The 15,534-nt window shown below is 38.3% G+C and overlaps 1 pseudogene; it reads left to right on the top strand.

Moving 5' to 3' along the window:
• The first annotated feature begins 3,935 nt into the window (after positions 1 to 3,935).
• Positions 3,936 to 15,228, top strand: LOC113290392 (annotated as a pseudogene).
• The last annotated feature ends 306 nt before the right edge of the window (positions 15,229 to 15,534 follow it).

Here is a 15,534-nt window from a genome sequence, read left to right on the forward strand (position 1 = left end):
TGGGCTTATGCGCACCATTCTTCGCGGCTTCCTTGCGTAATTTCTTCCGGCTTTTCACTACTTTTCTGCTCTTTTCCGCTCCGCAAGTCATCCAAACTTTATTTGGTACCTAAAAATGCAAAATTAATTAAGAAAAATATTTATTCTTGAAAACAATGAAAATACAGAATATGGGATAAAATGTAGAATTAATGCACAACATATGAGTTAAATGCCAACAAAAAGGGATAAATATATACAATATTTGGCACTCATCAGGTATTTGGACACACTAATCGAATGGATACACGGCATAAAAGATATCAGATTTAAAGATCTCCCAAGTTTCGTACGAACAACAGTTCCTAGTGATGCCCTTCTCCATGTGTGGGGGGTGAAATATCGCAAAAGACAAATACACAAACTTCTCCCTTGATAACACAACCTTGAGAATGAAGATATAACAATCACCGTAAAACAAGGCGAAGAATGATAACGCGAATGACAAGAGAGCACGAATGAACAATCATGTGATAGAGATAACATGATCACTAACTACATTAGAAGGAGCACGAAGATTCAAGCAGCAACGCGACAGATATGGACAACTTCTAAAAGCCTTGCGAGTAAGACAAACTGAAATAGAATCAGTCAATTGAGATCTTGCACGTGCACCATGGTTATCTTCTATAGATAAATTTTCATATATAAGGATTCAGAAATGATAAATAGTGAAAGAGATTAATCAGGAGAGTTAGGCTAAGAAATTGTTAAGTAAAAAAAAGAAAGAAAGCAAGTTCATCTTAGAACTTAGCATATATATTTATGTTTATCCACGGTTATTTATGAATCCTAGTTTGAATCCATTGTAAGAGAAATATACATTCATAATAGAAGAGTTTTAAAAGAGCATATGAGCATCAAAGTGATGAATAATATCATTAATATTTGAATTTATCAATATGACTTAAGTTTTGTGTTGTTATCATTACAAGGGTATAGTTGTGGGATTTTCCACAACTATATTTTGGCGCTAGAAACAGGGAGGATCTATTCTCACGATTCACAGCTTGAAATAGTCATTCCTCAAAGTTTTTTTGTTATCTTCATTCCTTTTCATTTTTCTGTCCACCATGAAATCTCGATAAAAGCATCACCATTTCTTTACCTTATTTGGAAAGTTTTCCCCAAAATCACTTTATCCCTCAAAATCCAAAAATACTTTGATAAACCCACTCAAAATACTTTCTCAATTACTTAAATTAGTCAGATTTCTTCGAGAAATGGCAGGAAAACCAAACCACAAAGTGAGTATTCAACAGAAAAAGGTGTGGACTGGAGAAGAGTAAAAGGAAGTTCCGAAGAAGTGCCCGAGGTAGAAGATGCATAACACAGGAAAAAAATGGATTAGGGAAAGAAACAACGGAAAATAAACACGAGTTATTATTATAAAGGACGAAAAGGAAGGAAGGTCACCTAACCATGAGAATCAGGATGAAAAATGGCTATCATCAAGAGAGAACATGAGAAGAAACTTTCCCAATGGAAGAAAAAAGAAAAAATGTTGATTGAAGAACGAGAAGATCTTGCAAGTAAGCACGGGCGCCTAATGATAGAGAACCAAAAATTAAACACAAAAGTTAGAGAATATGAATTGGGGATAGAATATGGTGAAAGTTACAAAAGATCTCGCATAGAAAGAGATGTTGAAAGAGAAAAGAGGGAAACACGTATAAATGAGCAACTGTGGGATGAGGTGCGACGATATCAGAGAAGAATAAATAGAAGAAACTCAGATGAAAAATGAATACTGCGAGACATTCATTAAGGCGAACAATGGAGAAAGACAACACACCGCGAAAACAAAAGAAAAGTAATGACGAATACAGGTCGTCAATAATGCAATTCTACCGTATCAACCACAAAGGACGTTGAAGAATTTAACAACAAAGTAATAAGGCGAGTGCACAAGCGCGACTTCAACGGCCAAGAAATACGTCCTAAGAAGAATAGCTTACCCCTAGAAGAGTGGCAACAGCAACCAATCACGTTCAACGCCAAAGATGCCCCGGGAAGTGGAGAGTCGCACACAGAAAGTCTAATCATAACTATGACAGTTGAACCAGATCGCACGGATAATAGAAGCGCGAAAAAGAAGAAAATATTAACTTGGACGGTTGACAAAATTTTAGTAGATAGCGGACGTTTAGTAGATGTACTGTTCTACCATATCACGATTCAAGACTTGCACCAGCAGAATACAACATTTTCGGGTTCAATGGTGCGACGACAAAACCCAAGGGCGAAATCACGGTGATTATTTCTGTAAAGTCACTAGAGACAGTGGTAACATTTAGTATTGTGTATGTGGATTCTCCCTACAACGAGATTATAGGAAGACCATGGATACATGGGATTAGAGGAATAACATCAACTTTCCATTAGTGTTTTCTCTTTCCTGCTCCTGAAGGTGGCTGAAGGAAAGGGAATGCCAAATGAAATCCCTGAAAAATAAGGAAAACAAATGCACCAATTAAAAGAATCAACACCGCAAGGAGAACCGACGCCAAGTTTCATTGATGAGAACCCACGAAAGACATCAATCTGGGGGGAAGGCTGAAGCAAAAATAGTAAAAATAGGGACCAAAATGGATATAGAAGAAGTGGAGAACCTAGTACGACTGTTAAAAGTCTATTGCGATGTTTTTGCATGGAATATGGGCGAAATTCCTGGCATAAATCCCTCCCTTGCTTGTTACAAATTAGACATCAGGCCCGACAGAAAGACTGGTAAGGCAAAGGATATAAAAAATAGCAACTGCATATCATGAACTAATAGAGGCAGAGCTACAAAATATGATCGAATCGGGGACAATAAGACCCGTGAAATATGCAGAATGGGTGGCGAACATGGTGGTGTTCCCGAAGAAGAACAAAAAGATTCGCATTTGCATTGACTTTAATGACCTGAACAAAGCATGTCCAAAAGATAGTTACTCAGTGCCAGACATCCCTCAAATAGTGGAATCAGTCGTAGGATACGAAAGGATATCGTGGAGGACGGTTATTCAGGATACAACCAGATACCTTTAGCAGAGGAAGATCAGGAGAACACAACATTTCTCACACCAATAGGTATGTACTGCTACACCAGAATGCTTTTGATTAAGGAATACGGGGGCCACATACCAACTCATGGTGGAGAAAGTATTTAAGTCGTGGATACCCACTACTTTGGCGGTTTATGTTGATGACACATTAGTCAAAATCGAAAAATCCATTGATCACATTAAGGATCTGAGGTAAATATTTGAACAAATGCGAAAGATAAAAATGAAAATAAATCCCGCAAAATGTACCTTTGGAGTCGCATCTGGGAAGTTTCTGGGTTATATTGTCTCAAAAGAAGGAATTCATGTCGATCCCGTCAAAGTACAAGCCATTCGTGAGATGCCTTCACCTGTTATTATTAAAGACGTGCAAAATCTAAATGTCTTGGTCGCATATCTAGGGCGGTTCATTTCGCGTTCGTCTGACAAACGCAAAAACTTTTTTAACATAGTGAAGAAAGAAAATAAGTTCGCATGGACACAAGAATGTGAAGCCTCCCTCCAAAGCATAAAAGATTATCTGGTAAACTTGTCAATGATGCAAAAGCCAGAGCCGAACGAAGAATTATTGATATATCTCGTCACAACACCATATACCCTCAGTGCAGTGCTTCTCCAATCAGATAGAGGAGTAGAGAATCCAATTTACTACATCAGCAAAACCTTCAATTCAGCAGAACAAAATTACACCAAAATAGAGAAGATGATACTAGCCCTGGTTTTGCGACTCAAAAAATTTGCACCTACTTTCACGCATACAGATTCAAGGTACTGGCTAAGACACCCATAGAGTCTGTGCTAAAGTCCTCTAAGAGAGTAGGAAGAATTGAGAGGTGGAATGCGCAAATGGAACAATTCGTAATAGGCTATGAAGTCTTATCATCACCAAGATCGCAAGTAATAGCTGATTTCGTGGCGGAATTTCCATTAGAAGAGGATGATGTCACGAATGAGATGATGGACATTGATGAAGATCTCCCAGAACCGAATGACTTGTTAAAAGAACACAACCCCAAGAGGTGGGAATTTTTGTGGATGGATCTGTGAATAGCCAAGGAAATGGAACAGGGATCGTTTTCACTTCACCCGCAGGGGAAAGACTAGTATATTTTTTTAGATTGGAGTACGAAACCACAAATAATGAAACAGTGTACGAAGCAGTGATACATGGTTTAAGATTGGCGGTGGAAATGAGACTGGACGACATCAGGCTCACCAGTGAGTGAATGATCTCGCTCTACAAAGATATTTGCAATTGGGAAAAAATTATTCATATTGCATCCCAAATATTATTAGGAGAAACATATGCCTAAAGGATAACCGGTATGCTGACGCACTGATATTCATCTCCTCAATGGTGGTGAACCCGGAGATAAGATTCATTCGCATTGAAAGCTTAATGAAACCCTCAATAAGTACAGAGGGGAGAGCTGTGGATACAATAAGTATAGAGAATGATGGGGAGAAGGAAATTTGAGAAGAGCTCAAATCCATAAGTTTCTACAGAGCGGAAAAGTCCCACGCGACAGACTAGAGTCACATAAAGTTGAAAGCAGAGCCACAAATTACGAGTTGCGCGATGTAGTGTTATATACAAAATATTTTTCCTTGGACCACTACTCAGGTGCTTACTTCCTGAGGAAGGTATTGAAATCATGAAGGAGATATACTATGGAGATGCAGGGAATCACAGCGGCACGAGATCCTTGGAGAACAAAACCAAAGGGCAAGGCTACTATTGGTCACACATGCATAAGGATGGAAAACATATTACCACGAAATGTGAAGAATGTCAAAGATATGGGAAGCGTATTCATGATCCATGAGCAACCCTCAATTCGATTTTAAGCGTCTAACCTTTCGCGAAGTGAGGCCTGAACATAGTAGGACCTCTCGTGCCAGCAAGTAAGAAGCAAAGGTATTTGATCCTAGTAACAGATTATTTCACGAAGTGGGTAGAAGCAAGGGAGACGCAACACATCAGGGACTGCGATGTATTTTCCTTTATATTTGAACATATCATATGCAGATTTGAAATCCGGGTACAAATAGTACCTCACAATGGGAAGCAATTTGAAAGAAAAAATATCGTCATGCTACTTAATGCATTCAAGATCCAGAGAGGCAAGTCGACTCCACTATACCCACAAAGTAATGGCCAGGTAGAGGCGACTAACAAGACTTTGACAGACATACTGAAAAAGAAACTTGATGGACATCATAAAGGATGGTGCGAACAACTTCATAATACTCTATGGGCTTACATAACGACACGGCGAGAGTCTACTGGAATGTCTCCATTCTTCTTAACCTGTGGCGTGGAAGCGGTTTTACTAACATAAGTCATTATACCAGCCACCAAGTGCGACGCATGGGAAAAAAACTTGAATACAAATCTCATATTATCCAAGCACGATGATGTGGAAGAAAATAGGGAAGTCGCGCTACAACATATGATCAATTATCACCGAAAAATATCTAGAGAATACAACAAGAAGATCAAGACAAGAGATTTTAAGGTTCTAGATTTAGTATTGCGCGAAATCCTGCCATACCAGATAGAGTCAAGAGGAAAGCTTGCGAAGAACTGGGAAGGACCTTACATCATCAAAAGCTTCGTCGGAAATGGAGCAAACGGGATCACTGACAATGTGAAAAAATATCACACTCACTCATCCATGTAACCGCTTATATCTCAAGAAATACTATTCCTGACTGATATAGTGTATCGCCAGAAGAACGCAAAGAAAAGAAAAATGTACCTGGTACACTACTTCCAATTAAAATGAATCACTTCCTCAGCAAAGAGAAATGGTACAAGCACGAAATAAATTCCATGAGACGAATTAGTAAGACCTCATTAGGGTGAGACAAAATTATATATTAAAAGCTCTACTTAGGGAGGTTGGGAACCCAAATTTGGGAGATACCTAGGAAAAGGATGGGGGCGAAATAAAAGCTTATCCGTTCAAGGTCACTGAGAATGAACAACTCAACGAATAAGTTCTCCGATAAGGGGTGTGAAACCATGACCAGTAGAGTAGAAAGAAGATTCTTGGCTTGGATATATTCGGTACCAACAAAATCCACCTAGGGCATGGTCTTGTACCAAAAGCCATGTCGGCGGAGGGAGCGGAATCACGAAAAAAACTGATTGTCGCATAACTCTGTTGGATTAACTTCAACATAGAAGTCACTAACAAGCTGGTTAGGACAAGATTAGGAAATTGATGTAATCCTAAGGGAATTAGAAGTCATCTAGTTCTAAGAAAAGGAAAAACATGTAATAAGGTAATAGGACTATGAAAAGGAATTCATAGTTATATATATTGTGATCACCAAAGTTGTGGTTGATCATATGAGCAAGATTAGAGCTTGTGTTTAGTTTTGAGAGATTTTCTAAACATCAATAAAGAGAGTTGTCTTTATATAAGCTAAGTTTCATCTTGCAGTTGCCATTAATTGGTATCAGAGCTTGTCTACACCGAGCCATGGGAGACGAGAGCACCATCATACGTGCAAAATATTTCACACCACCTCCAATCCAATGTCCAATCCTCAACACCGCAAACTACACAGTATGGGCCATGAGAATGAAGGTACTGATGAAAATCTACAAAGTTTGGGAAACAATTGATCCTGGTACATTGGACCCAGACAAAAACAATGTTGCCATTGGATTACTCTTTCAAGCAATACCAGAATGTCTTGTTCTACAAGTTGGTGAACATGAAACTTCAAAGAAAATTTGGGATGCAATAAAGGAACGTAATCTCGGAGCTGATCGAGTTAAAGAAGCCCGTCTGCAAACCTTAATGTCTGAATTTGAAAGAGTTGAGATGAAAGACACTGATACTATTGATAGCTTTGCAGGAAAGCTATCAGAGATAGCCTTAAAAGCTGCGTCACTTGGACAATCCATTGATGAAGATAAATGGGTAAAGAAGTTTCTCAATAGTTTACCAAGATCCAAGTATATTCATATCATAGCTTCTCTCGAACAAGTCTTAGATTTAAAGAAGACTAGCTATGAAGATATAATTGGAAGATTGAAAGCATATGAAGAGAGAATCCTTGATGAAGAAAACAATGGAGAAACTCAAGAAAAACTCTTGTACACAAACTCTTACCAACAAAACTCTGCGACAAGAGGAAGAGGTCGTGGAAGAGGTGGTAGAGTAAACAGATTCCGAGGAAGGGGAGGAAGGTTTAACTCACAAGATATAACAACAAGTCAGAATGATCAAAACCAAGGGAAAGAAAAGAAGGATAGATCAAACATTATTTGTTACAGATGTGATAAACCAGGACACTTCTCCTCTGTATGCCCTGAAAGAACACAAAAGATGGAAGAAGCAAACAAGAATGAAACAAGGGAAGCCGATACAGCTCTTTTCATGCACGAAGTTGTATTCTTAAACGAATGGAAACTAATACTAAATAACTACGAATCAAAGGATTGAGAAGAAGGAATCTGGTATTTAGATAATGGAGCCAGCAATCACATGACTGGTAAGAGACACTACTTTTCTGAACTCAATGAGAAAATCAAAGGACAAGTGAAGTTTGGGGATGGATCTTCTGTAGAAATTGAAGGGAAAGGATCAATTCTATTTCAGAGCAAGACCGGAGAACAGAAGCTTGTCACAAACATCTACTTCATCCCAAACTTACAAAGAAGCATTCTAAGTTTAGGACAAGCTACAGAAGTTGGATGTGATGTTAGAATGCGACAAGATTATCTAACAGTTCATGACCCAAGTGGAAGACTTTTAGTTAGAGTCTCACGCTCACAGAATAGACTCTACAAGATAAGTCTCATGATTGGAAGGCCATTGTGTCTGAATATGATACTGGAAGATCATACATGGAAGTGGCACGCAAGGTTAGGACACATAAGTTTCAGAACCTTAAAAGAGGAGGTAAAAATTCTTAGAACTGATAGAGGAGGAGAGTTCACTTCCTTAGAGTTCAACAAGTTCTGTGAGTCAAATGGAATCAAAAGGCAACTCACATCACCATATACACCATGACAAAACGGAGTGGAGGAGAGGAGAAACAGGACTCTAATGGAGATGACAAGAAGTTCTTTAAAGGCTATGCAGGTACCTAATTATCTATAGGGAGAAGTTGTACGACAATTCACATACCTAATAAACAGGATACCTACAAAAGCTCTGAAAGACATGACTCCATATGAAAGTTTGCGAAAGAGAAAACCAAACATAGATCATTTAAGAGTGTTTGGTTGCAAAGCATACGCAAAAGTTGATTCTACAACTCTTAAGAAACTGGATGATCGATCTCAGACTCTTGTGCATCTAGGAATTCAGCCTGTATCCAAAGCTTACAGATTATTCAATCCAACAACGAAAAGAGTAATAGTGAGTCGACATGTGGTATTCGATGAAAAAGCAAACTGGAACCGGAAAGAAACTAATGATGGACCAAGTAGGGATCCAGGAATGTTTCACATGAGATGGGTTCAAGTAATTGATGAAGGCGAAGGACCCATAATCATCAATACCAATGGAAACAATGATGTTAATCAAGAAGAAGAAGAGAATAATGAAAACACTGAGAATAACGAAGAAGAAGAAGAAGAGGAGGAGGAGATCGATGAAATAACTCAACCCATTCCACTGCGAAAATCAACAAGATAGATACAAAGGCCACAGTATCTGGAGGATTATGTTCTTCAAGCTGCAGAAGAATGTGAGATTATGCTACTTTCTGTTAATGATGAACCAAGGAACTTTCAGGAAGCAAAGGTCTCGACTAAATGGACACAAGCATGTAGAGAAGAAATTATTTCAATCAACAGAAACAAGACTTGGTTTCTAGTTGATAATCCAGGTGGGGTAAAAGTGATTGGTCTTAAGTGGATCTTCAAGGTTAAAAGAAATGCTGATGGAACTATTAACAAATATAAGGTAAGACTTGTAGCTAAGGGATACGTTCAAGAATCAGGCATAGACTTTGATGAAGTTTTCGCACCAGTTGCTAGACTAGAGACAATTCGTCTCTTAATAGCAGAAGCTGCATCAAACTCATGGGAAATTCACCACTTAGATGTTAAGACGGCATTCTTACATGGTGAATTGCGAGAAGATGTGTATGTTGAACAACCAGAAGGTTTTGAAGTAAAGGGACAAGAGCATAAAGTTTACAAGTTATCAAAAGCTCTATATGGTCTAAGACAAGCTCCTCGAGCTTGGAATACAAAGTTAGATCAAATCTTAAATGGAATTATATTTGTCAAGTGTTCAAAAGAAACCTCTGTATACAGAAGACAATAAAAGGGAACGCTTCTTGTGATTGCAGTCTATGTAGATGATCTATTTTTGACTGGCAACTCCCTTAAGGTGATCAATGAGTTCAAGAAAGAAATGTCATCAAAGTTTGAGATGTCAGATCTCGGAAAATTCACTTATTACCTTGGCATAGAAGCCCATCAAGGAGTAGATGGGATTCAGATCAAACAAGAAGCTTATGCAAAGAGAATTCTGAAAGAAGCAGGACTTGAAACTTGTAATCCAACTAAGATACCAATGGAGTTTGGACTTAAAGTTTCAAAGGCACAAGAAGAAGCATAGATTGATACAACGAGTTATAGAAGAAATGTTGGATGCCTAAGATACTTATTACACACAAGACCAGATTTGGCTTTCCTTGTGGGAGTAGCAAGCCGTTATATGCAGAGTCCACGCAAGTCTCATGGTGATGTAATAAAGCAGATATTGAGATATCTAAGAGGAACAATCAGCTGTGGATTGAAGTATGGTCGAGGAGAATCAAAAGGAATTGTTGGGTATAGTGACAGCAGTCATAATATTGACCAAGATGATGGAAAAGGTACAACTGGTCATATATTTTATCTAGGAGATGCACCTATCACATGGTGCTCACAGAAGCAAGACACAGTAGCTCTGTCATCATGCGAAGATGAGTTCATGGCCGCAACAGAAGCAGCTAAACAATCAATATGGCTTCAAGAAATGTTAGGTGAAATCAAAGGAAGAGAACCTGAAAAAGTTCTCATCAAGATTGATAATAAGTCTGCAATTGCATTCACTAAAAATCCAGTGTTTCATGGGAAGACGAAACACATTCACAAAAGGTATCATTTCATACGAGAATGCATCGAGAAGGAGGTCATTAACGTAGAACACATACCCGGAACTGAGCAGAAGGCAGATATATTAACAAAGGCATTGGCTCGGATCAAGTTTGAAGAGATGAGGAAATTAATAGGAGTACAAGATTTTTCACAAGCACAGTTGAAGCTTAAGGGGGAGAATGTTGGATTAACTTCAACATAGAAGTCACTAACAAGCTGGTTAGGACAAGATTAGGAAATTGATGTAATCCTAAGGGAATTAAAAGTCATCTAGTTCTAAGAAAAGGAAAGACATGTAATAAGGTAATAGGACTAGGAAAAGGAATTCATAATTCTATATATATATATGATCACCAAAGTTGTGGTTGATCATATGAACAAGATTAGAGCTTGTGTTTAGTTTTGAGAGATTTTCTAAACATCAATAAAGAGAGTTGTCTTTATATAAGCTAAGTTTCATCTTGCAGTTGACATTACACTCAAAAGGAGATGGACAACTCATGGGGAGATAAAAGAATGACACCCTCCACTAGGGAGTTGAATGTGTCAAGATGACACTGCATCAGGTCTTGAACTCACGGGAGTATTTAAGGCCCGTCGTATTGTCGCATATATAACCTGACGAGGTAAAAAATACAAAATAGATAAGGCGTCAAAGGCCAATGAATCACAAGAGCACATGGAGCTGAGATTTCATCCCTCAATATATCAAAGCCCCTGCCTGAGAACAAAGGAAAACCTCCCAATTTTATATAGGCAGGGAGGACATAATAAGATCTTATTCAAAAGGCAAAGTAAGAAACTTCTCCAAAATTCACACCAATACAAGCCGCAGAAAAGAATGAAAAAAGCTGAGGCATCACAACCACGAAATATGCGATCAACGCGAAGTATCAACAGCTCGACAATCAATATGGGAAAGTATAACTTTCACCTTAAATTCAATATTCGCATGATTCTGATAAACATGAGACTGACATTCGTATAAACCATGGATAGTTATTCGCATTCTACTCCTTCTCGCGATGTCATTTAGTTCGCATATAAAAAATACTCGCATGAAGTATTTCTTATTAGACCAAGCATATTATTTAAGGAAGTGACCATCTTCGAAGGTGGAAGGCAGAGGCAAGTATGGGAATATTAAAATTTACATGCCTTCCACCTCCACAGTCAGATAACTTAAATACCTTACAACACATGCTCTCATATAGCCAAGGCACGATTCATACGTTGGAACGAGATTACTAATAACATCTTAAGAACGAACAACATTGATTTTTGGTTGTTAGCGATATTCAAAAACCATTGAATGCAGAAAAGTAAATACAGTAGCAAAGTAGTGTTACGCCTCCAAGCTCGGGAGCGCCCAGAAATCATGCAGACAACAGAAGAAAAAGATAAGCAAAAGAATACAACTAAAAACTCCACTTAAGAGCTTATACCTTGATTAATTTCCACTTTTTCGACAATTAATTTACACGCCTTTGAAAACTCGAGTTTCTTTATGATCACCTTGGTCGCCTTCAGCATCTACCTAATTGATTTCGCCTTCAGAGTCAGTATTTTAACCACCAGAATCGCCCTCAACATTGAATTGGTTGTCTTCAGCTCCGTTATCTTCTTCTCGCCCTCGATGGTTTTTCTTTTTTCGTCCCGAAGAAGACCCACCATCGCCCTTGATTAGCTCCAACTCCTGCTCCGACTCCTCAAAAGATTGATTCTCGAAGGATAAAAACGTTTTCTGACAGGATAACAAATAATTCTTTTCGTGCGGTTGTTATTAGTAACCCGGGGATCAAATTGAGTGAAATTGGTGTACCAATAAAATGAGAGGACATACTTAGTAACCCGGGGATCAAATTGAGTGAAATTGGTGTACCAATAAAATGAGAGGACATACAATCGTGCTTCATGAATATGGAGGAGGGAGAATATTTCACATTCGGATCATCAGGCGGCTTATTGGTGGTAGGAGTCTCGGAATTATAAAATAGAAGAGGAAGGCCCGCCTTCAGCTGTCCAAGCGCGAGGGACATGCAATTCGCGCTCCGTTGTTCTCTAAGAATCCCTTTTTGAAAACTTTCGAGATTCTCTACCAATCTCTTGACCAACTTAGGGTTGAATTTGCATCGTTGATTTGGGAATAAGTATGGGAATACTAAAATAGAAGCTCGAAAAACAATAATAATGGCGGAAATAAAATATGAAGAGTTGAGGCAAAAACTCACTGTAAAGATGATGTAGCGGCAGGAATGAACACACCTTGATCTTCCATGAAGGTTGCAGAGCACAAAAAGAGAAAGTCCAACAGGAGAGGAAGAAGAACATAGTAGAAAACAAAAAAGTTTACCTCTTCTTGGGTAGGGCCCACTTCTATCCGCCCCTATCCCAATGCAGAGAGGGTGACCTTTTTTCCGTTGGATCCCCTCGTGTACACAAAGTTGTGTACGTAGCAAAGTTCTTTATCCAAAGAGAAACAATAAAGATGCGGCGCTCGAAAAAAAGAAAACCGTCAACACTGCAGCAGTTATGCAGAATTACGGAAGTGTGTCGATTAAGATAGGAAAGGTGAAAAGACAGGGTTGAGCAACTGTGTAAATTTTAGACATGAACCCGTCTAGAATCATTAAACAACTTTTGAGTCGCAATGCGAATTGTAGGCCGTCAGGCAACTTTGGGTTACAGTTGCAATGTTTGGGTTCCAATGCACACTCAATGTTTGGTTATATTGCAGATTTTTTTACCACCGGATAAATATTTGGGTCAGTAATCACAGTACGACAATGTTATTTTTCATCAACTCAGTCAGTAGTATCTTTGCATGTTTCAGGAAGCCTCAACATGAGGAAAACTAATTTCTTAAAGGATGTCGAATCATCCTATGATTTCTTTCAGAGCTTGGAAGTTTCCTCGTCTTTCAAGTCCTTAATATCATATATGTTACTAGTGTCACAGGCAACTTTATTTATATCGAGCCTCGATGACTACGATCTCATTGCCAACCTGATGGATATCATCTTAACCATCAAAGCCTTTCAGTATGTTTGCAATATGTGATCGCACGACATATAGACACCATGAAAAAATATGAAACAATTAACAACAATTTTGCGAAGTTTGACTAGAGTTCTCGCATCGTTCTTCTATAAGTGGAGCAAGGCGAGAAGAGGAAAAATGTGGGGGTAAAATATCGCACAAGACATATAGACAAACTTCGCCCTTGATAAAACAACTTTAAGCACGAAGATATAACAATCACCAGAAAACAAAGCGAAGAATGATCACGCGAATGAGAAGAGAGCACGAAGGAATAATCACGCGACAGAGATAACCTGATCACTAACTACTACATCAGAAGGAGTGCAGAATCAAACAGCAATGAGACAGACAGAGACAGCTTTTAAAAGCCTGGCGAGTAAGACAAACTGAAATAAAATCAGTCAACTCAAATCTTGCACATGAACTATGATTGTCTTCTATAGATAAATTTGCCTATATAAGGATTCAGAAATGAAAGAGAGAGAGATCAATCAAAAGAATTAGGCTACGAAATTGTTAAGTAAAGAAAGAAAGAAAACAAGTTCATCTTACAACCTAGCTTCTTCTTCTTTTTTGAAGCTGAAAATTTCATTAATTAAGAGCCGTGTGTTACATGATGTGCATCCTCTTGTAATTGAGATACAATCTTATCAGATATTGATGAAATCCAAACACTACTGAAAAAAAACCCTAGCTAATTAACTTAGCTAAAATATTAGCAACCTTATTTTGTTCTTTTGGCACATAATTGCATTGGCAGAGAGCTTTATTCTTAAGCATACTCTTTATGTCTAAAATCAAATTGTAAATCCTCCGGTCTGAGTTGAAGTTCTCCCGATTCACTGCATCAGCTACTAATCTTACAACTTAGCTTATATCTTTATATTTCTCAGTTGTTGTGTATGAATCCTAATTTGAATAATCCATTGTAAGAGCAATCATAATAGATGTGTTTCGAAAGATCATATAAGCGTCAAAGTGATGAATAATATCATTAATGTTTGAGTTTATATGACTTAAGCTTTGTGTTATTATCATTACAAAGGTGGAGTTGTGTGATTTTCCACAACTACACCATGCTTCAATAAGAAAATCGGGAAAAACTAGACCCCACAGCCCTCATTTTCAATATCTTTGATGCCCTGGAGATGGAGGTTTTAGACTGCCACTGCCACATATTTACACAGTTGGTCCTCTCCAGTTACATCAACCAGATTCCACAAAATGAGACACTCTCTATAGGATCAAATCTGTGAAAGAAGATATCAAGTGTGTGAATTGGCTTGATTCCAAAGAACCCAACTCGATTGTGTACGTCAATTTCGGCCGCGTCACTGTTATGACTACTCAGGAACTCCTTGAATTCCCATGGGACTAGCAAACAACAAGCATAACTTCTTATGGATTATAAGGCCTGATCTGGTAGTCGGTGGTGCTGGCACCTGAGTTCAGAGAAGAAATCAAGTGAAGAGGACTGCTAGCAAGTTGGTGCCTGCAAGAAGCTGTTCCGAATACCCCATCAATAGCTGGATTCTTAACACATTGTGGTTGGAACTCGACACTATAAAGCATATGCAGTGGAGTTCCAGTTATATGTTGGCCATTTTTCGGAGACCAACAAACAATTTGCAGGTACTTGTGTAACGAATGGGGAGTTGGCATGGAGATTGATAGCAATGTGAAGATAGATGAGGTTGAGAGGTTGGTGCGAGAATTAATGGAAGGAGAGAAAGGTAACAAGATGAGAAATAAAGCCATGGAGTGGAAGAAGAAAGCAGAAGAGGCAACTTCAGCTGGTGGTTCCTCTTATGCTACTTCGGACAAGATTATAAATGAAATACTTGTTAGGAAAATCAAATACCAATAAGACTATGATTGTCAGAACTCGGTTGAAGTTATGTATGACTAGCTTACTAAAGTATACACCATTCTCAATTATATTACGGTTTACCAGGAAAGATTGAAGAGGTAATAAATATGAATTACCTTTATGTTACAAGCATTCTCTTGTCGTGCCATGTCTTTATATTATAATCATTCTCTTGCCGCTCCATATCCTCTATTTATAACCGTCGTAATCTGACAAAAAAAAACATTATAAGATGATAAGCTCATATTTCAAGATTTATTATCAAACGTGGGCGTACTAAACAAGCTCACGTTGTAAAAAGCAAGGTTTTCATCGACAAAAACATATTGGCCAACTTGGTCAGTGATGTAAAGTCGGGCAACAATTGGTAGTGATTTTCGATATACACCAGAATTTGGCCGATCAAGCAGCTG

The sequence above is a fragment of the Papaver somniferum genome, chromosome 6 (assembly GCF_003573695.1).
Source record: "Papaver somniferum cultivar HN1 chromosome 6, ASM357369v1, whole genome shotgun sequence".
In the NCBI taxonomy this organism is placed as follows: domain Eukaryota; kingdom Viridiplantae; phylum Streptophyta; class Magnoliopsida; order Ranunculales; family Papaveraceae; genus Papaver; species Papaver somniferum.